Raw genomic sequence first — 24,052 nt, forward strand, 5'->3', positions numbered from 1 at the left:
AAGGATCAGTGGGATTTTGGCAGAGAGTTGTGAAAGAGACCTGCCTGGTCTTGGAGGAAGAACTTTGAGGAAGTATGTCAGACTCGAATTTGTCTCATGGACAACTGAAGCAGAGGTCTGCTAAGGGTATAAGAAGTCAGCATTTTTCACTTTCTTCCTTTTTCTCTCCTTCCTGAGTATCTGCTGTAAGCCTGGAGCTAGGCACCAGGGAAGCAATAATGAGCAAGAGAGACCTAGTCCCTCTTGGAGCCCACACACTGGTGGGGTTTTAATGCTCCTGTGTATATCTCTATTACGAAGGAGGGGGACATTTTAATATCAGAACAAAGAGTCTGTGCTTGCTCCTTCTGGCTTTGGGGCACCATGGCAGGTTTTAAACAGGGGTTGACATGACTTGAACTGGACAGGAGATAATCATTTGGGCAGCACGTAGAAGATAGACTGGAAGGAGGCCAGAGGTGGGGAGGCAAGTATGCATCAAAGGAAGACTCACAATTGTGCCCGGCTTTTATCTGGGCTTTCTGGTCAACCCAGCCCCTGTGTAGTGGGGAAGCGAGGGACAGAGCATCAGGGGAGGGAGAACAGGCTGCAGGCCTGCGAAGGGATGAAGGGTTTCCATGGCAACCTTTGCTTGCCCATAGTGAAGATAGCTCTGCAGTTCCCCAGGCATCATTCCTGTGGACCTTGAAGCCAGCATTGCTGGCAGCCGAAAGCTTGACTTTAGAAAGACAGGGATGTGGTAGGATTGAAGGAGAGGTAGGGAGAATTGAGACAAAACTGTTCAGCTGGAATTGGGATACAGGCTCCCAGGCAGCCCTTGGGATGCCCCCGTACCCCTTCCTCCTCCCTCTTCCAGGCAGGGATTCTCCCAAGCCTGCCTTTGCCCCTTGGTTTGCATGCTATACCATGGGGGCTTAGGATAGCCTGGAAAATGGGCTGACGGTGCCCCCTTTCAGGGTCCTTGTGATGACTTGTGATACTCTTTGCCAAGCTGCCTACCCAATGCCTGGCCCAGGGGAAATGGCACCAAATGCTGGTGGTTATTGCTTTCTTTGGCATTGTCTGTAAAGAGTGCTGGCCTTGGTATCAGGACACCAGGTCTTCTGCTCAGGCTGGCCACGGCCTGGAGTGTGACCTTGAGGGAGCCGCTTCCCTTCTTCTGGATCTCCCTGTCCTTATGCCATAAGGAGATGTTACCTCTTTCCTGTGCACCACAAGCTCTTAAACTTGATTATTATTGCTGTTGTTATTGTTACTATGTTTACTATATTATCGCTAGTATTAGTACTTCTTATGATAACCCCTTACTCTGTTGGTCTCTGCTGCAGAGGGCAAAGATCAAATCCTGTAAACCGTCCCTTTAGCGGAGAATGTGAGATCGTCAGACTGAAGCAGACAACGCAGTACCCTTTCATCTTCTCTTTTTGAGACATAATTATAGGAAAGCGCTCAAGGAAATTAAATACTATCTCATCTACACATCAAGACGGGATTGCTTATGGGCATTGAGAGTAATTAGGCAGGTTAATCCTCAAGTGTTCATTTGTCTGAGTCTTAATAATTGACCCAGCTCTCCCTGTCCCTGAGTTTCCAGCCCTGGTCTGGGTTGTACATCTAGTTCCAAACTAGGTGATGCTAAATTCTATTGAGAATCCTGAGTTCAGACACTTATGAGACACACCCCTCCCCTCCCTCCAGCCTCCTGTAGAAGAAAAGCATGTTCATAATCCAGGTTTGGTTCACTGCTGTATTCCTAACCCTCCCCCAATGGCGCATAGGTGTTTGTTAGAAGAAAGGAAGGGAGGGAAGTGGAAGGAAGGGGAGCAGAGGGCACGTTGCTTCCTGAGACAGTTAACCTGGAGAAGGACATAGAAACAGACCCTCTCGTATGTCTCTCAATGGAAAAGTCCATTATCCGCCCCCCTCCCCACCCCGCCCCGTGACCCAGTCTGTCCCTCTTCCCTTTTACTCACCAATGCCTAAAGGAAGAAAACAGAATGTTTCTAGGATGCAAGAGCATCCTCGTCGCAGACCTGCTAGTACTTCTCCTCACAACAGAGTCAATTAACTCACCACATTTCTCCTGGGTTGTCGTCGTTAATTGAATTAAATGAGATAATATTGGTTGAGTAGTTAGCACCACGCCTGGAAATGTTTATTGCACAGAATTCTGTTGGTTACAGGCAGCCACTATTAGCGTCATTGTTGCGGCTCTTAATTCGTTATTAATAAACCTCTTTGTTAGCACAGCACTTTGGGATGTTGAGCCCATTTTTGCCAGTGCATTTCCTGAAGGCACCATCTGGGTCTCCATTTTCCTATCAGACAAATGGGGGTGACTGCTCAGACCTCGTGAAGTTGCCAAAAGACCAGTCACTCTGGGGTGCTACATACGTGAATGCATTGTATAAACACTGGAGGGATTTACAGGCATCGAGACTGTGTTGTTTTGTGTGGTCTGAATGGAGAGGCAGAGAGAGCGCCATCATAGTGGTAAAAGGGGCCCGGAGTTTCATCCCATGATGTGAAATGACTCTCTGGCTTTCCTGTTTTTGCCCAGAGCTTTTTTACTTTTTTGGCTCAGGTGCACCCAACACCCAGGTAGACGAGGGCATGGGAAGGCGGAGGGGTCCTACTTGTGTCAACAATGAATAGCCGAAAGCGCAGACGTGGGCTTTACAGAGTCTGGGTTTGAGCCTGAGCTCTGCTGCTTCCTCAGATGAGTCATCCTCCTGGGTTAATCAGCCCCGCTCCAAGTTCATGACAATCGGGAATCTCAGAACATTGACCTTTCCTGGATACGACTTCGATGTCTGGGTCTTTGGAGAGGTACTTGGTTAAGATGAGGTCATGTTGGATTAAGAAAAAGTGAAAGTGTTACTCAGTGGTGTCTGATTCTTTGCGACCCCATGGACTGTAGCCTGCCAGGCTCCTCTGTCCATGGGATTTCCCAGGCAAGAGTACTGGAGTGGGCTGCCATTTCCTTCTCTGGGGGATCTTCCCCACCCAGGGATCTAACCTGCATCTCCTGCACTGACAGGCAGACCCTCCACCTCTAGGGCCACCCGGGAAGCCCACTTTATATACTGACAGCGCCACATCAGGAGGTCACACTCTATCTGGAACCCTTCAAAAACCTTTTGGGCAGGGTCATTCCTCACCCGCAAGTGTCTGACAGCCTCCAGGCAACATTCTTAAAATGAACGCAGTGGTATTAACAGCAAACTGTTGGAGCCAGGCACTGTGCTAAGAGTTTAGGCAGCATTATCTTACTCAACCCTCAGACCTACCTGGCAGGGTGGGTCTTATCAGTCTCCTTGATTTTGCAGAGTTGGAATCCAAAGTAAGGTGGCGGGTTCAGAGTCATACGGCGTGTCCATTACAAGCTGGGCTTGGAACCAGGTCCCCTGCTGCCAGGCCTCCTTTGGCCACCAGGCTGCCTCCCTTATGCACCGGGAGGATGGCTCCTGCGTAATCTTTGATCGCGCTTCTGCTCCTGCTTGAAATGCTTCTGCCCACAAACCTCTCACCTGCTTTATTGTCATTGCGGCCCCTACTGTTGTTTGTTTGTTTTGTTTTGATTGTTCCCAGACCTTTCTTCAGGCAGTCCATTCTGCCTCCCCCTTGCAATGCCCTTTCTCAATGGCCTCGTCTATCTGCATTAAAAACGACAGAAGAAAAGATATCGGAGCCCTTGCCGTCTTCATTTTTGAATCCAGAGTGACTAACTCATTGCTGCTACATATCAGCCTCCCAGGAAGTGTTTATTTTTTAAATTAATTCATTTATTTATTGGCCATGCATCGTGTGGAATCTAATTCCCCAACCAACGACCGAACCCGCACCTCCTGCCTTGGAAGCGCGGCATCTTAACCACTGGACCGCCAAGGCAGTCCCAGGAAGTGTTTATGGAATTTATGTCTTTAGCTGAATTATTGTTTAGTTCGGGATCATTAGTTCATTATTATGCTTCACTGAATTATTTAGTTGAATTTAGTTTGTTGCATCCATTCTTAATAACGGCAATATTGCCCCCAGTGGGACAAAAATTAGTTATTGAGTTCCCATGTATGTGTAAAGCACAGATCGACACACAGTACATAAAGAGATACATAGTCTAGCTGCCGGATTAAATTTTCATGGAAAAAAATTATCTTAAAAGCCTGCTGGGATGGGTGATAATGAAAAAGAAAAGATTTGATAAACACAGGCTTATAGTATAATTTATTCACAGTTATCCTTTTGAAAATCTAGACCACAAAACACAAGTAGAGTGCATAATTAAATAATTCACCACCACAAGCACAAGTGGAAAACTCATGGGTAAGGTTCATCCTTCACAGGGGTCAAGTAAATGCACCTGATGGTATCCTTGAGGGATCACAGCGCACTGACTGAATTAGCTTCAAACGTTTAAACCAATAAGGCTGGGTGCTGGCAAGGTTACTGTGTCATTGGTAAGCGGGGATGTTTGTAATTTGAAAGACCCCTTAGGAAAGCAGTGTGGCAGTTCTGTTCAGCTAGAGCTGTGAAAATCTGCATGCCCTTTGACCAAAGAATTTCGTCCTGGGGAATTTGTGTTAGAAGTGGATCCAATGGGAGTGGAGTTGTACACACGAAGATGCTCATTAGTCAAAGCCAGCGCTGGAAATGGAAGAGAGGGAAGGAGGGAGACATGTCCCCCCGAAACCAGCACATGTGGTGAAGCCCTTAGCCGAGCACTGAACATGAGATAAATACTGCCAAGGCAGTGGCTTCCCTGGGCCGGCCCTCCCAACTAGGAGGAACTGAGTACCTGGCCCATGTGGAGTGGGGGGCTTTGGGAAAGAGGGTCAGAGTCAGGGGTCATAGGGAGGAAGGTCTGGAATATTGATACAATCCCAGCAAAGCTAGGACCTTGGACAGCTGCCCAGGCAGGGGGGCATCCTGCATAGCTTTTTGTCAGCCAGTGGGTATTTCCAGGCATGAATATGAGGCTGTTTCCTGTCCTTGGAATTCTTTTTTTTTTTTTTTCCCCTCAGTTGAAGTAGAATTGGTTTATAATGTGTTAATTTCTGCTGCACAGTGAATTGATTCAGTTATATATATATACATATACATATATATATACATATACACATACTTTCTTTTTATATTCTCCATTATGGTTTATCATTGGAAATTGAATACTGTTTTCCATGCTATACAGTAAGGCCTTACTGTTTATCTATTCTATATAGAAAATATTCTACCTGCTAACCCCAGCCTCCCAGCCCTTCCTTCGGAGGTTGGGTAGAGCGTGCATATGCTTCTCATATGCTTTTCCATTACGGTTTATCACAGGATATCGAATATAGTTCCCTGTGCTCGACAGTGGGACCTTGTTGCTTGTCCATCCTACATACAAAATTTGCATCCGCTAATCCCAAGCTCCCATCCCTTCCCTCCCGCGCCTCCCTCTTCATTCGCAACCACCAGTTGTTCTCTATGTCCATGATTCTGTTTTATAGGCTCATTTGTGTCATACTTTGGATCCCACATATAAGTGATAGCATGTGGTACTTGTGTCTTTCTGACATACTTCTTCACACAGTGTGATAATCTCCAGATCCATCCATGTTGCTGCAAATGGCATTATTTCATTCTTTTCCAGGACTGAGTAGCATTCCATGGTGTACATGTGCACCTCCTCTTCTTGATCCATTCACCCCTAATTTCCGGTCCTCAGAATTCTGTTACCTGGTCCCCCTAGCTCATTGCTGGTGAGAAAGTCAGGAGCTTCCAGTTTCTAAAGTTAACTTGCGTTGGTTAACTAGGGTTAAGGAGGCAGCCTGGGGTGTGCTGTGCAGACCAGTTCTAGAGAACACTTTGGAATTCTCTCCCACGGCCCATTTCCCTTTGGCCTAGGGATATGTAGGCATCATAAGGCATTACCCATCTTAGATCCAGGCGTCTGCACTTACAAACTTGCCCTGTGCTCCTCCCAGGAATCTGGTGAGTACTTCAGGAAGTCTATGCTAGGCCCCTACAGCTTTCCCACCTAGAGAGGCCTGGAAAGCCTGGCTCTTGTTAAATAGTCACTAAGTTGTATCCAACCCTTTCTTGACCCCATGGACTGTTGATCACCAAGCTCCTCTGTCCATGGTATTTTTCAGGCAAGGATACTGGAGTGGGTTGCCATTTCCTTCTCCTGGGCATCTTCCCAACCCGGAGATCAAGCCCACATCTCCCACATTGGTAGGTGGGGCCTGGAAGCCACCAGGGAAGTCTGGAAGGCCTAGAGAGAAACCTAAAATCAGTTACTCTGAAGGGTAAATGTCAGATAGCATGCCTTTTCAATATCCTGGGTTGAAATGCAGCAGTTGAGACCAACCTGAGAAATCGCTCTTGACCACCAAGGATAACTTTTGCCAAGACAGGGATTAGGTTTGCCTCTGTCTTTTCCAGGTGATTTCATAATCCACCTGGGCCCACAGTTGCTAGAGAAAGAGTCCTGGGGCTGTCACTTCTGTGTCCACTAATTGCCAGGACAAAGGACCTTGACAGAGGCAGACAGGGGAGGGTGCCCTGCGTCAGGTGCCAAGCAGCCTCACAGTATTCATTCAACACAGAGCGGGCACTGGGCTAGACACTGCAGTCCAGTGAGAGCAAAAATAGACAGGTCCTCTGCCCTAATGAAGTCAGATGACAAACAGTGATCACATAATTTAAAAGTCATTGTAAAATGACATCTGTGGGAGCTGTAGGGGTGTAAGAGTACAGGAGAGGGATTTGAGCCTGTCTGGGAGATTAAGGAAGTGACGATGACTCTGAAACCTCAAGGAGGATCAGGAGGGGAGGTGGAGAAGCCGGGCAGGGGAGAGAGTTCCATGGGCAAAGGTCTGCCATCTTAGTCATCCAGCTCCCTGCCTCCCTGCTTGCGAAGCAAGACAGGAAAATAAATGAGTGAATTTTAAAAATGGGGGAGGAGAATGACCAATGGGCGGGGAGAAGGGCAATAAATAAGAGGCTAGGTAAGGAGTGAGCAGCGGATAAGCGGTGGGGTATTAAGGGATGAAAGGGGCGTGTGCAGAAAAGAACTGACAAAGACACATGGGGACAGGGAGATGAGCCAATAAGTGAATCAACAAAGTGGATAAGAGGCCACCTGAGTGGAGAGGGGACTGACACACGAATGGAAAGCAGGTTTCTTCCCTTGCAGTACTTCCCTGTGGCCGGTATGGTCCAAGGGCTCCTTATGAATGAACAGAATGCAGAAAGCGTAGAGGGTGCTCCTGGCTCACTCTGTGCTCTAAGGACAGAGATCCCAGGCTTGTCTGCAGCACCGGGAGCTTTAGGAAGCACAGCTGTCTTGGTGCCACCCTAAAGATGCTGATGTAGTGGGCTGGGGTATGACCTGGGCTGGCAGAATCTGTTCAGGTGGCTCTCGTGTCCGGCCACGTTAGGAAATCACTGCCCTAGGGCACTGGTTCTCCAAGTCTGGTCCCTGGACCAGCAGCAGCAGTGGCATCACCTGGGAGCTTATTAGAAATGCAGAATCTGCAACCCCTCCCCAGACCTGCTGCCTCAGAAGCTCCGGGGAGGGGGGCGGGCACAAACCAGCAGTCTGGCTCTTAACGGGTCCTGCCAGGGAATCCTGATACCCGCTCACGTCTGAGGGCCGCTACCAGGGAGGGAGCTTGGCAACTGCTGAGAGTCCTTCAAAGGGAAGACATGCTCCTGGTGAAGGAAAGAGTCCGGACGCCTCAGCATGACCTCAAATCAGGGCAGGCGTCCATGGTCCCCAGCAAGAGCTCTCAATGCGGGTGGGGAGCAACGCACCCTTAACAGATGTATGGCAATGTCTGGGGAGATCCGGGGTTGTTACAACTTGTTTGGGGGGCTACTGCTGGCATCTCATGGGCTGAAGCCAGAGATCTTGCTCGTTACCTTCCAGTGCACTGGGCGGTGACCCCCGCCATCATCACCACCACCACGAGGAAATTTCCAGCCCAAACACTGAATGCTGATGTTGAGAAATCCCAGTCTAGGTGAATTCTCCTAGCAAGGCTCTAGCTTTAGAAGAGAGACATCCAATGTGAGATGCTTTTCTCCCTGATCTCATTCCTGGAAGCTCACAGACAGTGGACTCAGAAGGGACCCGACAAAATCCCATTCAACTCTCTCGCTTTACAGAGGAAAGAAGTCAGAGAGCTGAAATGGCCCCCTAGGGTCTCCCAGCACTCCTAATTCCTATCCATTAATCCGTTCCCATAAATATTTACTGAGGATTTACTATGTGCTAAGTACTGTGTTGGCACAAAGGATATAATGGGAAACCAGACAGAAATGACTCCTGCCCTCATGGACTCACAGTAAATGGGGCATTGGTAAAATTATAAAGACTTCTTAATTTAAGGTGGATGAAGAAGACCCTTCTGAGAAGGTATTCATGATGAGATCTGAAGGCTGAAGAGGGGCAGCCACGGGGAGAGGGAGCAGGGGATGCTAAGGCCCCCCACCATTTCCGTGACCCCAGCCTGCAAGGAGAATCTGGTTTTGTCCCTGCCATCGAGCGCATCCACAGCTCACTGGTCTAGAGGGAGTTGCTGGGACTCAGAAGAGAGCAGGCATTTAACTCCAGCCAGCATTCAGAGTCTTACAGAAACCCTGGAGAGCTTATCACATCAAAGACCCTGATAGCATCTGTATTAGAAACGAGGATCCGACCAGACTGCTTGTGAAAGATTAGCTTTCGTTCTTTCAGAATAAATGGTTTATACCAACTCTGGCCCGCTTTATCGGCGCACTCCTGCCAACCAGCCGCCCTCTCCCCACATCAAGATGGCCACGCGAGGACTCCTGGAATGGGTCTGTCATTTCCAATTCAGTCGAGCTAAAAAGTCTTTGGTGAGCATCCACTCTGCCCAGGTCTGGGTGGAGAACTGCCGGAGGGGGAGCGGGGAGAGAAGCAGCAGCCTCTACCCTTGAAATACACACAGGCTTATAGCAAAGTAAGATTCTTACATGTCCATTCATTCGACAGATGCTCCCCAAGTGGAGGCCAGGTGCTGAGGATGGAGAAAGAGAAGACGCGGCCCCTAACTCACATGGCGTGTGTCAGATACACACATCGTCACAGGTCACTGGGAGACATGAACAGGCATCAGGGGGTCATTAAACTGGCCCGAGAATCCAAACAGGCTTCCTGGAGGAGGTGCTTCCTAAATTGAGAGTTTAAGAATACTTATGGCTGATTCATGTTGAGGTTTGACAGAAAACAACAAAATTCTGTAAAGCAATTACCCTTCAATTAAAATTTAAAAAAAAGAATAGTTAGGGACTTTCCCTGGTGGCCCAGTGGCTAAGACTCCACACTCCTGATGCAGGGGGCCTGGGTTCGATCCTGGGTCAAGGAACTAGATCCCACAAGCTGCAACTAAGACCTGGTACAACCAAATAAATGATTTTTTTTTTTTTAAGAAGAAGAGTTAGCAATTAACCAGGCAAAGAGAGGGCAAAAGCACTAGTGTGGACTAAGGCCCAGGGAATACAGCAAGTGCAAAAACATTCTTAAAAGGTGCTTGCTGTGTTAAGACCTCTGTGTAAATGATCTCATTCACGCTACAGCAGCCTTCTGAAGCAGGCGCTACTATGTTGTTTTTTTTTTTCTTTTTCTTTTTCTATTTTTAAATGAGAAAATGAGCACAAGGACAAGACATACAACTAGCAAACTGCAGAACTGGATCCAAGCCCAGGCAGTCTGACGGGTGGACCTATATTCCTAACCACTATGCTTATACTGCACATATCTAGAAACGTGTGTTTAATTCTGTATCATTGGATAATGAATCAGAAAGGATCTGGAGTAGGGACCCACAGGGAGTTGAGGCTCTAAACGTAGGCTTGGATGGGAATTGAAAGGCCATGCACCTGGTGTTCGGAGGAGTCGAACCATATTTTGAGGGTAAAATCTGAAGGATTTTAACACATTGTTGACCTGGGGATTTTTGCAGAATCTAATGTCTGTGGCCAGGGATTTGTTACATAAGTGAATGCTGAGACACTCCAATCAATAACGTTCAGGTAACAGAAGATGTTTTAATACATCTCTGATCAATAAGTTGTTAGACAGAGGAGTACTATGGCTGTATTTGAATTTTAGAAAAATCATCGAGAAAGGAGGATCTTTTGGAGGGAGAGAGTGGGCTGAGGGCAGCCAATGAGAAGGATGTAATAACCATCCAGGCACACAAGGACGGTAGCTGGGCTGGTGGGCGTGGCAGCGGGCGGGGCGGGGCTGGTAGAGGACCTGGTGAAGCTGAAAGAATGAGCAATTACAAGACCCCATGGCTGAGTGGAACAGGAGGGAGCAGAAATGGAAGGCTTCCAGAATCACAGCTTCCATCAGACCCCCACAGTCGCTGATGTGAGGAGGGAATTATATTTTCACCCCACATGAGAGAAATAAAAGAGCACTGGGTTATGATTTGGGTTAGACTATGAAAGTGAAATTGGCTGGCACCAAGAGAGGCAGGATTAGTTCAGTTCAGTTCAGCCGCTCAGTCGTGTCCGACTCTTTGTGACCCCAGAACAGCAGCACACCAGGCCTCCCTGTCCATCACCAACTCCCGGAGTCCACTCAAACTGGTGTCCATCGAGTTGGTGATGCCATCCAACCATCTCATCCTCTGTCATCCCCTTCTCCTCCTGCCTTCAATCTTTCCCAGCACCAGGGTCTTTTCAAATGAGTCAGCTCTTCACATCAGGTGGCCAAACCATCAGAGTTTCAGCTTCAACATCAGTCCTTCCAATGAACACTCAGGACTGATCTCCTTTAGAATGGACTTGTTGGATCTCCTTGCAGTCCAAGGGACTCTCAAGAGTCTTCTCCAACACCGCAGTTCAAAAGCATCAATTCTTTGGTGCTCAGATTTCTTCACAGTCCAACTCTGACATCCATACATGACACTGGAAAAACCATAGCCTTGACTAGATGAACCTCTCTTGGCAAAGTCATGTCTCTGCTTTTTAATATGCTGTCTAGGTTGGTCATAACTTTCCTTCCAAGGAACAAGCATATTTTAATTTCATGGCTGCAATCACCATCTGCAGTGATTTTGGAGCCCAGAAAAATAAAGTCAGCCACTGTTTCCACTGTTTCCCCTTCTATTTGCCATGAAGTGATGGGATGAGATGCCATGATCTTAGTTTTCTGAATGTTGAGCTTTAAGCCAACTTTTCCACTCTCCTCTTTCACTTTCATCAAGAGGCTCTTTAGTTCCTCTTCACTTTCTGCCATAAGGGTGGTGTCATCTGCATATCTGAGGTGATTGATATTTCTCCTGGCAATCTTGATTCCAGCTTGTGCTTCCTCCAGCCCAGCGTTTCTCATGATGTGCTCTGCATATAAGTTAAATAAGCAGGGTGACAATATACAGCCTTGATGTAAATGATTACTATTTCCCTCTGTCCTGGACAGACTTGGAGAGTTGGGGGACGGGGGAATCTGTGTGTACAGTAATAAGTTTCAAAATAGAGTTTCATCTTAAAAGGCAGCTGGGAGTGCAGATAAAGGTAAGGAACCCAAGAGTTCACAGCTGCAAGACCCCTCTGCTCTCACTGGCTTTCCTTCTTAGCTCAGCTGGCAAAGAAAGGACAAAGGTCACAGATCCATGGGGAAGAGGAAAAAACTGAGTATGAGGAATGGGAGAGCAGGAGAGAGCATGGCAGGAAAGGGGGCCAGGGAAGTGAAGAGGATACTGGACTTGGAGAGACGCCCAGAAGGGTCTTAACACAGGGGTAGGAGCTCTTAAGGGCACAATCCTTCAAATCACTGTCTTCTGTAGGAAAAGTGAAAGTGTTGGTCGTTCAGTTGTGTCTGACTCTTTGAGACCCCATGGACTGTAGCCTGCCAGGCTCCTCTGTCCATGGAATTCTCCAGGCAGGAATACTGGAGTGGGTTGCTATTCCCTTCTCCAGGGGATCTTAAACATGCCTTGTAGTTCAAGAGTACAGATCATGTCTGTCATCCCTCTCCCAGAACTCATAGTTTCTCTCAACTTCTTGAAAAAAAAAATTTTTTTTAAGTTTGTCCTATTGAAGAAAAAAAACAAAAAACAAAAACGGAGCCATGACTTACGTGTGGCCCTGCAGGTGTGTAATTTTATGAAGGCTTGATTATGCTTTGAATGATTCCAAAATGATTTCCTCCTGAGAATTTGGGGAGGGAAATTATCCCCCACCACCACCACCAAATGCTGATTTGCCATCATTAGGGATCGAATGAGGGGATGAAAGATACGCAGTGCAAAGAGAAACGTCAGGGTGATACAGGTATTTGGTGTATTCATCCAACAAACACTTACTGAGAACTTGCTCCATGGCAGCGGGTCAGGAAGCAGATGTGAAGATGCCCTGCCCTCATGAAACGGATGGTCTAACAGGGAAGTCAGACACTGAAAGGGCATGGTGGTATGGGGGGGTTTCAGAGAGGCGGTCCATAAGTAGCATGACCTCGCGCAGCATAGGGCACTAGTTGCTCTAAGAAAACATAGTTGGCCAAGACAAGGCCTCCTCTTCTCTGAGAATATAGTTGGGGTGTTGGAGTAGACACAGATCAAATGACACAAAGGAAGGGTTTGGACGGAATGGATACAGGTATTTCAGAGCAGCCAGTTTGGACTGGGGTGGTTGGGGATGGCTTTGAGGAGGAGATGGGTTGGCCAAGGGGGAACAGCAAAGGGGACCACAGGATTTCAATCGTGAGGGTTCCAGGCGTATAGGCGAGAGAGCCTAAATGATCAGGGGTCGGGAGGAGGTAATATTGGGGAGGTTTCTCAGCTGGTAAAGAATCCGCCTGTAGTATAGGAGACCTAGGTTCGATCCCTGGCTTGGGAAGATCCCCTGGAGAAGGGAAAGGCTACCCATTCCAGGATTCTGGCCTGGAGAATTCCAAGGACTGTATAGTCCATGGGGTCGCAAAGAGTCCAACATGACTGAGAGACTTTCACGCTTGGTCCAGCACTGGAGGGTCTGAAAAGCCTAGACTGAGTATTTGAATTCATCTCCAGGGAGGAGGGAGCTGGGTTATCCTAGGAAGAAAGAGGAGTTCCAGAGTGACCAGGGCTAGGCTGGTGGGTATTTTTTTTTTTTAAGGAAGCTGTGACTCTCCTAAGTTGGAAGGTAAATATGAGCCTTCTGGATCACTGTGGTAGACATGAGACTCAGCCACCTATCATTTCCTGGCAATCTATAGAAATCCCTGGAAGGAAGGAATGGAGAGTTATTAATCCAGGTGTGGAAAAGAACTAAGATGAGGTATACAAACTCACCCATCCATTCGTTTATTCAAGCACTTATTTAGCCTCCTATGTGCGACCGACTCAGAGCTGCTGCAAGGGCTAGTTTTGTAAAAATAGATATCGTTTCCACTCTCGGGAGGGCAGACAGATGTTGAGCAAGTAATTAGAGGCACAGGAGCTCAGGGAGCATGAAACGGGGACTGACCTAGTCTAAAAAGCTGCAGAGGTGATGTTTAAGCAAAGAGCCTGAAATCTGAGTGAAAAAGGTCGCCACTGGAGACAAAGAGGACGAAAGTGTGCAGAGTTTGATGGAGGGTGGTGGTACCAGGAGCCCAAAGTGTGAAGCCCAACTTACTTATCTTGACAAAGCTCAGCCCCTAAAGAGAGACCAGCTTGAGGCTGCTAAATCAGAAGGAAGAGGGGATGGCTTGAGCACAAAGCAAAGAACTTTGGTTCCTTTATGATCTACAAAATGACTGATTTTGTATTTTAGAGCATCCATAAGCATCTTCTCCTCTTCCCATAGACTTGCCCTCCTAGAATGACTACCATTTTGTCTCAGATCTAATACCACCTCCTCCAGGAAGCCTCCCAGAGCACCTACCCTTTGTTCCCCTAAACTCTTATGGGAAGGACTTGAGACCTGTCAGCACTGCCGTGCGGCCTGAGACCTCCACTAGGTGCCAGACACCATGTTAGCCCTTCCCTTGATCTCATTTTCACAAGCACAAGAGGGAGCGGGGACATTATTACCTGGAGACCAGAATCACTGCAGAGCCCTCGGGCCTGGATGCCAAGTCCAGCTCCGCCGCTTGTGGGGCAGGTGGCTTCTCCTTCCTGAGCTCCGCTGTCTTCATCTCCAGCACAAGGCGGGCAGTAGCAGCCTCTACCTATCAGGGCAGGTGTGAGGGTCACCGTGGACAGGTGTGTCAATCACTTAGCACGGGGTCTACCCATCCAAGTCTTCAGAAGAGGGACCAAGTCTCAGAGGAAGGAAACAGAGCATCCAGAGTCACGGGAGAGAGAAAGCGGCAGACCAGGGATTCGAATCCGTCTGTCTGCAGAAGCCACGTTCTCTCCACTCTGCCCCGTGCCTTTGTTGAAATCCTTTCATGTTCTCAAACTTTGCATGTATAGAATACCAACAACATGCTCAGCTCTGCACAACACTATCCCAGTTATTCTTCCAACAGCCAACTGAGATAATTTCCCCTTTCTTCAGTGACCTACATAACAAACCCAACCTTCCTCCCAACACTAGTCCTCACTCAGAATTGTCCTTCTTAGGGAAGTCCTCAGTCTCCACTTGATTGCTCAGGCTCAAGCCTGGCACCATTATTGCCACCTTTCAATCCACGCACCCTCCCGCCACCCACCCCGCCAATCCCAAGACCTCTTGGATCGAAGCAGATCTGTCTTAGGTTTCATTCGCCCTTCTGGCTGCACTGCCCAAGTCTTGTCATCTTTCACCTGGATGGGTCTCTCTGCTCTCACCCCTGCCCCGCTCCAAGCTGCAGCCAGAAAGTAGAGTGATCTTTGCACAGCTGGTTGCGTCACCTCTACCCTCCCCCCATGTTTAAAACCCTCGTTGCTCTCGAGATAACTCTGAAACCTTCGACCTGGACAGATGAGATGACTTCCGGCCATCTCTCAGATCAAGGATTCCAATCACAAATTTTACTGCTAGTAACACAAACAATCAACTCAGGGTCATCTCATTTCTGGATTCTTGGCAGACGCTGAGGCTGCACTCGCTGGAACAAGCACGGCGGGGAAGGATGTTAATATTTGGTGACTCCCAGGGCACAGAGATTGACAATAGAGCACAGACCTTGCCAGGTCTCCCTGGGAGGAGCCGTGGCGAGCAGGAAGAGCAGGTATCTTGGAGCTGGGCTCCTGAGTGTGGGTCCTGATCTTGTCAGTTTCCAGCCGTGTGACCCTGGGGCAAGTCACTTAGCTTCTCTGACCCTTAGTTCTGTTTACGATACAAAGGCAAGTGAGGAGGATGAATGGGACACGCTGTACAACCTTGGGGTGTAACACCTTGGGGTTTAATGGGGTTTAACGCCAAAATGGGGCATTAGATCGAACCACGTGAAATTGCCACTATTTTACCTTTTTCTTCTTTGCATGTCTAAAATGGTAATTTCACGTATTCATACTTCAATACGGAGGTTGGCAAACTTTTCCTTCCAAGAGCCAGACAGTAAATATTTTAGGCTGTGCTGGCCATTCAGTCTCTGGGACAGCTATTCAACTCTGCCATGGCAGCAGAAAATCAGCCATAGACTCTATGTAAGAGGGAAAACATGGCTTTGCTTCAATAAGACTATTTACCATAACAGATGGTGAGCCAGGTTTGGCTCATGGGCTGTGGTTTGCCTACCTCTGCTTTCAACCCAGGAGCTTCCCTTTGCCGGTGACAACGTCTGATGCGGGCCTTGCACGGAGGAGCTGTAAGGGCCTAGCGGAGCGTCTTATTATTGTTGCCGTTTAGTCACTGAGTCGGGTCCGGCTCTCTGGCACCCCACGGACTGTAGCCCACCAGGCTCCTCTCTCCAGGCAAGAATACTGGAGTGGGTGGCTATTCCCTCCTACAGGGGATCTTCCCCACCCAGGGATCAAACCCAGGTCTCCTGCATTAGCAGGCAGATTCTTTACCCCTGAGCCACCAGGGAAGCCCAGCAGTGTCTGGTGAGCAGCAAACGCAGGTTCATTTCCTCACACCCTCTTTCCAAGAAAGGCAATTTAGAGAGAACCGACGCGTGAATTTCCTACAGGGTGTGGTGTGTTCACACTGCACTAGACGCTTTGCTAGGGTTGGGGAAATCATACAGGGCAATGCATCACTGGCCCCTCCTCCACTTGGCTCCCACTCTCAGTGACATCATAGACAGTGCTGCCAGACCATGAGACCCACCCTCCAGAAGACCCTTCCCATGGAAATGCACTCAGAGGAGCCGAGGATGGTGTAGCTGGGGCAAGGTTTCTGCTCTCATTGACTTGTGCTTGGGCTCCTCTCTCGTCTCGTCCCCTGGAAGAGTCCTCTGAGCCAGACACAAACTCAGGTCTGTGTTTCTGTGAACAGAACCTCACGTACTCGAGTTCTGGGCTGGGAAGAAAATGAACACTTCCACCAAATTAGGCCAAGTAATACCCATTTTCCCCGGAGGGAATTTATTTAAACCGCATCAAAATCAATTTCCGTGCCATTAAATATTCTGGTCTGTATTTTAATTGAGACGATTACCTATTCCCCACCTCAGAAAGAGAGGAGCTATTTGAGGAATCCTGCGTTTCCTCCCTCCCTTTCCCTGGAACTGACAAGGATGGCGCCTCGGAGAGCAGCGGACCGCCGGTCAGCCTGTTTCTCTGCCTATTCATCTTCTTTAGTGCTAACCTGGTTTATTATCTTTCTTTAAGAAATAAAAATGGAGCTCTGAGAGGTACCCAGGGCACTGGGAACTCTGAGTTCTTTAAACAGAATAAACCAGGTCATTCTCTCTTCTCCTCCTTCAGGGCTTGGGTTTATGATATAACCGGTGGTAAATGTCAGAGTAGCTGGCAGGTATGTTTGGTCAAAGGGGACACAGGGATGAGGGTCATTCCCAGCCACTCCTGCTCCCAGCCCCCACCCCCCATTCAGTAAACATTTCAGGCGCATCTTCCGAGTTCCAGGCATTCAGTCAGACTCCCTGGAGGGGCCCCCTGTCTGATGGGAGAGATGCGCCTGAAAACAAGTCATTAAAATGCAGCACATACTAAGAGCAAGAATAGAAACCAGAGCCCTGGTAAGAGGCCCCGTAGCTCCCATCCTGGTGGCAGCTGATCTTCTGTGCTCTTGTTTCACATCTGTCTTTCCTTCTAGACTTTCAGTGCCAGGAGGTCAGAGACCAGATCAGCGCTGCCTCCAATGCGTCCCCAATGCTGAGGACAGCAGGCCCAGAGCAGGCGCTCGGTTAAACTAAATGGATAAAGGCGGGAAGGAAGGCAAGCAGGCCGGCAAGATCCTGCAGGAGAACAGGGCAGGGAACACCTATCTCTTCCAAAGAGATGAGAATAAGCCTCTACAGAGAGATGATATCAGGGCTGGGATATTGAAACTGAGACGAGGTTTACCAGATGGCCAAGAGGTGGGATGGTATTTCCAACAGAGGGGATAATGTATAAAAAGTCAGAGCAGCATACAAATCTTTCTTAACTTACCATGGGGTTATATCCCAGTATACCCATCCTACGTGGAAAATATCATAAGTTTAAATGCATTTATACCCCAACTGACTGAACATCATGGCTTGGCCTCCCTTGAATGTGTTCAGAACATTTAACATTTGCCTCAAGTTGGGCAAAATCATGTAACACAAAACCTTTTTACAATTTTACAATTGTTGATTAAGTTTATGGAATACTGTACTAAAAGTGAAAACCAGATGGTTGTATGGGTACCAAGTGGTTTAAGTGTGCTGGTTGTGACTGCGTGGTTGACTGGGAGCTTCAGCTTGCTGCCACTGCCCAGCATCAAGAGAGGATTGGACCACATTATCGCTAACCTGGGGAAAGATCCACATTCAACCTTCTAAGCATGGTGTCCACTGAATGTATATCACTCTTGCACTGCCATAAAGTAGAAAAATTGTAAGTCAAGCCATCATAAGCTGGGACCATCCATAATGAAATCAACAGCTAACATTTATTAAGGGTCTACTATGGAGAAGACGATGGCACCTCACTCCAGTACTCTTGCCTGGAAAATCCCATGGACGGAGGAGCCTAGTGGGCTGCAGTCCATGGGGTCGCGAAGAGTCGGACACGACTGAGCAACTTCACTTTCACTTTTCACTTTCATGCATCGGAGAAGGAAATGGCAACCCACTCCAGTGTTCTTGCCTGGAGAATCCCAGGGACGGGGAAGCCTGGTGGGCTGCCGTCTATTGGGTCGCACAGAGTCGGACATGACTGAAGCAACTTAGCAGCAGCAGCAGCAGCATGTCCTACTTGGAGGAGGGCGTGGCAACCCACTCTAGTAGTCTTGCCTGAAAAATCCCATGGACAAAGAAGCCTGGCAGGCTACAGTTCATGACACTGCAGAGCTGGACATGACTGAAGCGACTGAGAACACTATGTCCTAAGCGCTTTCTATAATCTGCTCATTCAACTCTCACAACTACCTATGAGGTAGTGCTCTTATACCCATTTCACAGGTAAAGAAACTGAGGTCATGGAGGTTAACGCTCTCAGCTCAGACTGCTAGGAAATGTCAAAATGTCAAAAATGTGATTCAGTGACTCACTGACTCCAGGCTTGGCTGTAACCACTGTGATTTACTGCCTGCCCCTCCAAAACATGGGTTTGGGGGAAATGTCAGGGATTTGGAAATGGCCATAGGGTGAGTGCAGGGAAGACAGGACATGAGGCTGGCCAGGTAGCCACGAACCCTTCCATGAAGAGCCTTTGGTGCTTCTCTGCAGATCAGTATTTCTCAGACCGGAGTTCTGTGGAAGCCTATTTTATAAGACACGGTGAGATGTGGATAAAAAGGAGAGTGGGAGGGGGATTCACATGCAAACGATTTGGGAAACATGGTTCAAGTCAAGCTGGATGCATTTTCTTGTTGCAGCAGGATTTGCCAGAGCCTGACCGTGAAAGTGGGCATTGCCCAGGAGGAGGAGAGAGTATCTCCAAACTTACTCCTGTGGCACACCTCTCATTAGCCCTCAGAACCTGGGGGTGGCTGGCATAGGTGACAGAGATCTGTGGCGGGGGGTTCAAGGCAGCGGGTGGTGTGGTCAGATCAAAGAAGATCACCCGGACTGTGGTGAAGGCGCCTGGAGAGAATACAGCACAGGCGTTAGATGCGGAGGCTCTGCTGAATTCAGGACTCTCCCAACAAGGATGTGAGTGAAGGCCATCGGGACCCTGGCCTGCATCTGGCCCACTGGCATCATCAGAGAGAGGCTTTAACTCACAGTGGGTCCAGCGGGAAAGAAGCTGAATTCAAACACACAGCATTATCCAAACAAAGCCATGCGGCTTCTGTATAGAACAATGGGCTGGCTTTTCAGGGTAATTTAACAGCCATGGCATACCGCCCGGGCCGTCAATTAAATTCCAATCCCATTTCCTTCCAAAGCATTCAGTGCTTTGGGAGTTCCTTTTTGAACATGGAACCATTCTGGCTGATGAGGTGGGAAGATGGATAGGCCAAAATGCACTGTAACTTCGCCTTTCACAAACGCCAGCCTCTCAGCTCTTGTCTCGCCTTCCAAAAGAGGTTACCCAGCATTAACGGAAGATTAGACATAATTAGATCACAGGACAGGTTGAAAGCAAGGGAGAAGTCTCATTTAGCCCCGTCCCTTCACCCCTGTCCTACCTAAGTGGAAGCTGAGGCTCAGTGGGAAGGGGTGTCACGGTCAAGATCATGTAACAATTGAATCAGCTTCCTAACCTGGTCTCCCAGAATTTACCTTTTCTTCATTAAAGTCCCTCTCCCTTCAGCAGCTAGAGGGATCCAGAGCCTAAGCTCACCAGAAGCGTCTTAGTGAACTTAGAATAAAATCAGGGGGGGATGACATAGGGCATGTAGGTCCTGGTTCTCCACCTCAGCGCTACTGACATTTAGGCTAGATGGTTCTTGGAGAGGGAGCTGGCCTCTACCCACTTGACTCCACCCCAATCATGGCAACCAAAAATGCCTCCAGACATTGCTAACTGTCCCCTTGCAGGGGTGGGGCCATAATCACCCCTAGCTGAAGCCCTTAGAACCACCAGCCTTGGGCAAATGCCAGAGAGCAAGATGTGTTGGAAGGAAAGGAAGGGAATCAGCACTGGCTGCTTTGTGTAGTGGAAATGAAGCCTTTGGCACAGCCCTTTGCATCTCTGAGCCTCAGTTTTCCCTTCTGTAAAATGGGAAGGATTATTTCTCTCCACAAGATTCTTCCAGAACCAAACTGGACAGGGAATGTGACTGTGCAGGGTGTGTGGCAAAGTGTTGCACAAAGATTCCATGATTAACTGCAGTGCGGTTCAACTCAGCTGTTCTGGGGTGATGGCGCAGTTGTGGGGATGTTATGGGATGTAAGTTTCTCCATGCCCAGAGTTCCTGAAAGCCGTGCTTCTTTTTTAAACTATTTTCTTGATTTTGGGGTGCACTGGGGCTTCGCTGCTGCCTGCAGGCTTTCTCTAGCTGTGGCAAGCAGGGGCCACTCTGAGTTGTGTGAGCAGGCGTCTCACTGTGGCGGCTTCTCTTGTTGCGGGCACAGGCTCTAGGGCACTCGGGCTCAGCAGCTGTGGCACACGGGCTTTGCTGCTCCTCGGCATGTAGCATCTCCCAGGACGAGGGGTCAAACCTGCGTCCCCTGCATTGGCAGATGGATTCTTAGCCACTGCACCACCAGGGCAGTCCAAGGCAATGACTCTGAAACGTCATGCTTAAACAGCATACGGCTCATTGAGGGTACTTGGTAAAATTGAAGACTCCTTTTGGCCCCACCCCTCCACCCAAATTCTAATTTACAGGGTCTGAGATGAACCTATGAATCTGCATTTTTAAAAAATCAATCCAGAAGATTCTGGTGCAGATGGTCTCTTGAGAAACACTGGTCTCAGGGAGAGCGATGCCCAAAGCTTAGCAGAAGATCAGGGACTTTAATGGAGGCATAAAAGTCCCAGAGTCAGTGCCCCAGAGTCAGCACTGGAACCCCAAACTAGGAGGCAATCTCAGTGTGATCTGAGCAATCACACTGCATTTTCTGTGTTGCTTTGGAAAACAGAGTTTAACTTCTACCCCCGACCTGCCAGTCCCCACCACCAACTTCATTTTTCATTTGCTACTTATCCAGCGTGACCGCATCCCAAACCTATTTTGATACTAACATCACCCAGTCTCTGATCAAAAATTATGGTAAAACATTGTCTTGTCATGAGGCTAATAAAGCATGTTATCCTGCTTGTCACAGAAGCTGCCTTACAGATGCTGTTTGCTATTCGCTGGGGCCCTGCATTAATCTCCCTTCCACTCTGCTGCAAGGAACCAAATCTACTGTGGGAAGATCAATAGTGCATTATCTTGCCCACCAATGTTGTTCCCACGGTAGCCAGTGAGTAGTCATTCCTGTATTACAAGCCTAGTGTACCAAGGGTGAGGACAGGGAAGAGACGGAGGAGAGAGGATCCAAGGAGAAGGATGCTATCACAAAGGAGAGCCCTGAGAAAGTGTCAGAGAGCCAGGAAATACAAGAAATGCTTAAAAATATTGCCCAGGACTTCCCTGTGGCTAGAACTCCACGTTCCCAATGCAGGGGGCCCAAGTTCAATCCCTGGTCAGGGAACTGGATCCCGCATGTTGCAATTAAAAGAATTCTCATGCTGCAACTAAATCCCTGCACAGCCAATAAATTACAAAACAAAACAAAACAAAACAAACAAAAAAAAACACACAAAAAACAAAACAAAAAACTTGCTCCTGAGCTGGCAAACCTGGGGACAGTGCTGAGTTTGAGTTCAGAAGCTTCTGGATAGTAATTTCGTTTTTCTGAACCTCAGTTTCCTTACCTATCAGTTCAGTTCAGTCACTCAGTTTGTGTCTGATTCTTTTTGACCCCATGGACTGCAGGCCTCCCTGTCCATCACCAACTCCTGGAATTTACCCAAACTCATGTCCATTGAGTCGGTGATGCCATCCAACCATCCCATCCTCTGTCGTCCCCTTCTCCTCCTGCCCTCAATCTTTCCCAGCAGCGGGGTCTTTTCAAATGAGCCAGCTCTTCTCATCAGGTGACCAAAGTATTGGAGTTTCAGCTTCAGCATCAGTCCTTCCGATGAATATTCAGGTCTGATTTCCTTTAGGATGGACTGGTTGGATCTCCTTGCAGTCCAGGGACTCTCAAGAGTCTTCTCCAACACCACAGTTCGAAAGCATCCATTCTTTGGCGTTCAGCTTTCTTTATAGTCCAACTCTCACATCCATCCCTGACTACTGGAAAAACCGTAGCTTTGACTAGACAGACCTTTGTTGGCAAAGTGATGTCTCTGCTTTTTAATACGCCGTCTCGGTTGGTCATAACTTTTCTTCCCTATCTATAAAATGGAGCAGGCATGGGGCCTGACACAGGAGGATTAAATCGGATGATGTGTGGTGGCATGTTGAAGCCAGCTCTTGGCACACAGTAGAGACTCAATTATTATTACTGAGAGGTTACTATTATGCCGCCATCTTCATTACTTCCTAGGTAACACTGGATAAGTCACTTTCCCTCCATGAGCTCAGTTTCTCCAACTAAAAAAATGATTCTTTTGCCTCTAAGAAAAACCACGCAATAGTAGCAAAAGCAATAGGCCTAAGTTGCAATACAGCAGGTGCAGCAGAGATTTTGGAAACAGAGATGTTGGTGTGGATGGTTGTGATGTGTGTGTGAGCTTCTGTGTGTCAGGAAGTTAAGAATTCCATGTGGCAGTAACACCACCAGCAAAGACATGGCAGCGAAATAGTAACAGGCAAGAATGCTGATTAGGGGGCTTCCCTGGCGGCTCAGCAGTAAAGATTCTGTTGGCAGTGCAGGAGATGTGGGTTCGCTCCCTGGGTTGGGAAGATCCCCTGGAGGAGGGCATGGCGGCACACTCCAATATTCTTGCCTGGAGAATCCCAGGGACAGAGGAGCCTGGTGGGCTACAGTCCACGGGGTCAGACACGACTGAAGTGACTGAGCATGCACGTACTGAATAGAATAGATGTCTCCAGTGCCTTGAAGAGTGGAGACTTAAACTTTGGACCACTGCAGAATTGTCCGATTCCGTCTCTATACTCCCTATGCCATCTCTTCACTCACAAGGGGGTCAAGTTGGTGCACAGCATGGGTACATTGCCTCCGGCTTAAAGCCTGCTTTCCCTAAGGCTGGCTCTCATGGGGAAGCCTTCCTGGTGTCTCCTGGCTGCTTGCGGCTCCCCCCACGCCTGGACCCCTGCCCCCCCGACTCCACCTTCCCGCCCCTCTACGTGCATAGCCATCTTGAAGCCTCATTACAGGCAAGCCCAGCCTCCTCCCACTGGGCTTGGTTTCATTTTACACTTAGTTAAGTAAAGGGCTGCAGGAAACAATTCCCATTCAAGGATGTAATGAGATGTCCACTAACGATCCAGACACCAAAATGAGGAGGGAGCGTGGCCAGCCGACCCTTGGAAACTGGAAATTGGTATTGGAATAATGTGCGATGATTAGCCTCTGTGAATGTGCACTTGGGAAGGGTTTATATCCAAACCATTCATTTGGTGCTTAGCGTGGGCTTTTGTTCCCAATCCTTGAAAGATAGGAGCAACAGAACAGCAATAAAAATAGTCATTATTAGTATTTCTACAAACAACATTAGGTTTCTGTTGGTCTGCTGGTTTACCGCATCATAGGAAAGCAGCTGGATAATTCTTTCATCACAGTTGGAAGCTTTGGCCGTCTCTACTAGAGATGAACATCCCACTTTGTGCTACCAGCATTCCATTGGGAATATACCCGGCAGTAATGAGCACACATGTGCACCAAAAACAGACACACACACACGTAATACAATGTTCACGGCTGTACTACTCATAATAGCCAAATGCTGGAAGCAACGCAGATGTCCAGAACGGATAGTACACGATGGAGTCACAAATGGAATACTATGCAGCGATATAAAAGGAATGAACCACCATTATATGCAATCACGTGCATAAATCTCACAAATATAATGAGTGAAAGAAGTCAGACACAGAAAAGAACATGAACGAAGTTGGATACAAAAGAGATCATGGTGCCTAA

At 48.2% G+C, this 24,052-nt stretch overlaps 1 protein-coding gene and 1 long non-coding RNA gene across 2 annotated transcripts in view; one reads left to right on the top strand and one right to left on the bottom strand.

Annotated features, from left to right (window-relative positions):
* The window catches only part of SEZ6L (seizure related 6 homolog like), a 199,457-nt gene that overhangs the window by 82,424 nt on the left and 92,981 nt on the right, over positions 1–24,052 (top strand). The window lies entirely within an intron of this gene.
* On the bottom strand, positions 10,040–14,793 carry LOC132658014 (uncharacterized). Its single transcript, XR_009596928.1, has 2 exons — positions 14,656–14,793; positions 10,040–14,152 (listed from the first exon to the last, which is right to left on the bottom strand). It is a non-coding gene; the product is annotated as an uncharacterized LOC132658014 (long non-coding RNA).

The sequence above is a fragment of the Ovis aries genome, chromosome 17, assembly GCF_016772045.2.
Source record: "Ovis aries strain OAR_USU_Benz2616 breed Rambouillet chromosome 17, ARS-UI_Ramb_v3.0, whole genome shotgun sequence".
Classification (NCBI taxonomy): domain Eukaryota; kingdom Metazoa; phylum Chordata; class Mammalia; order Artiodactyla; family Bovidae; genus Ovis; species Ovis aries.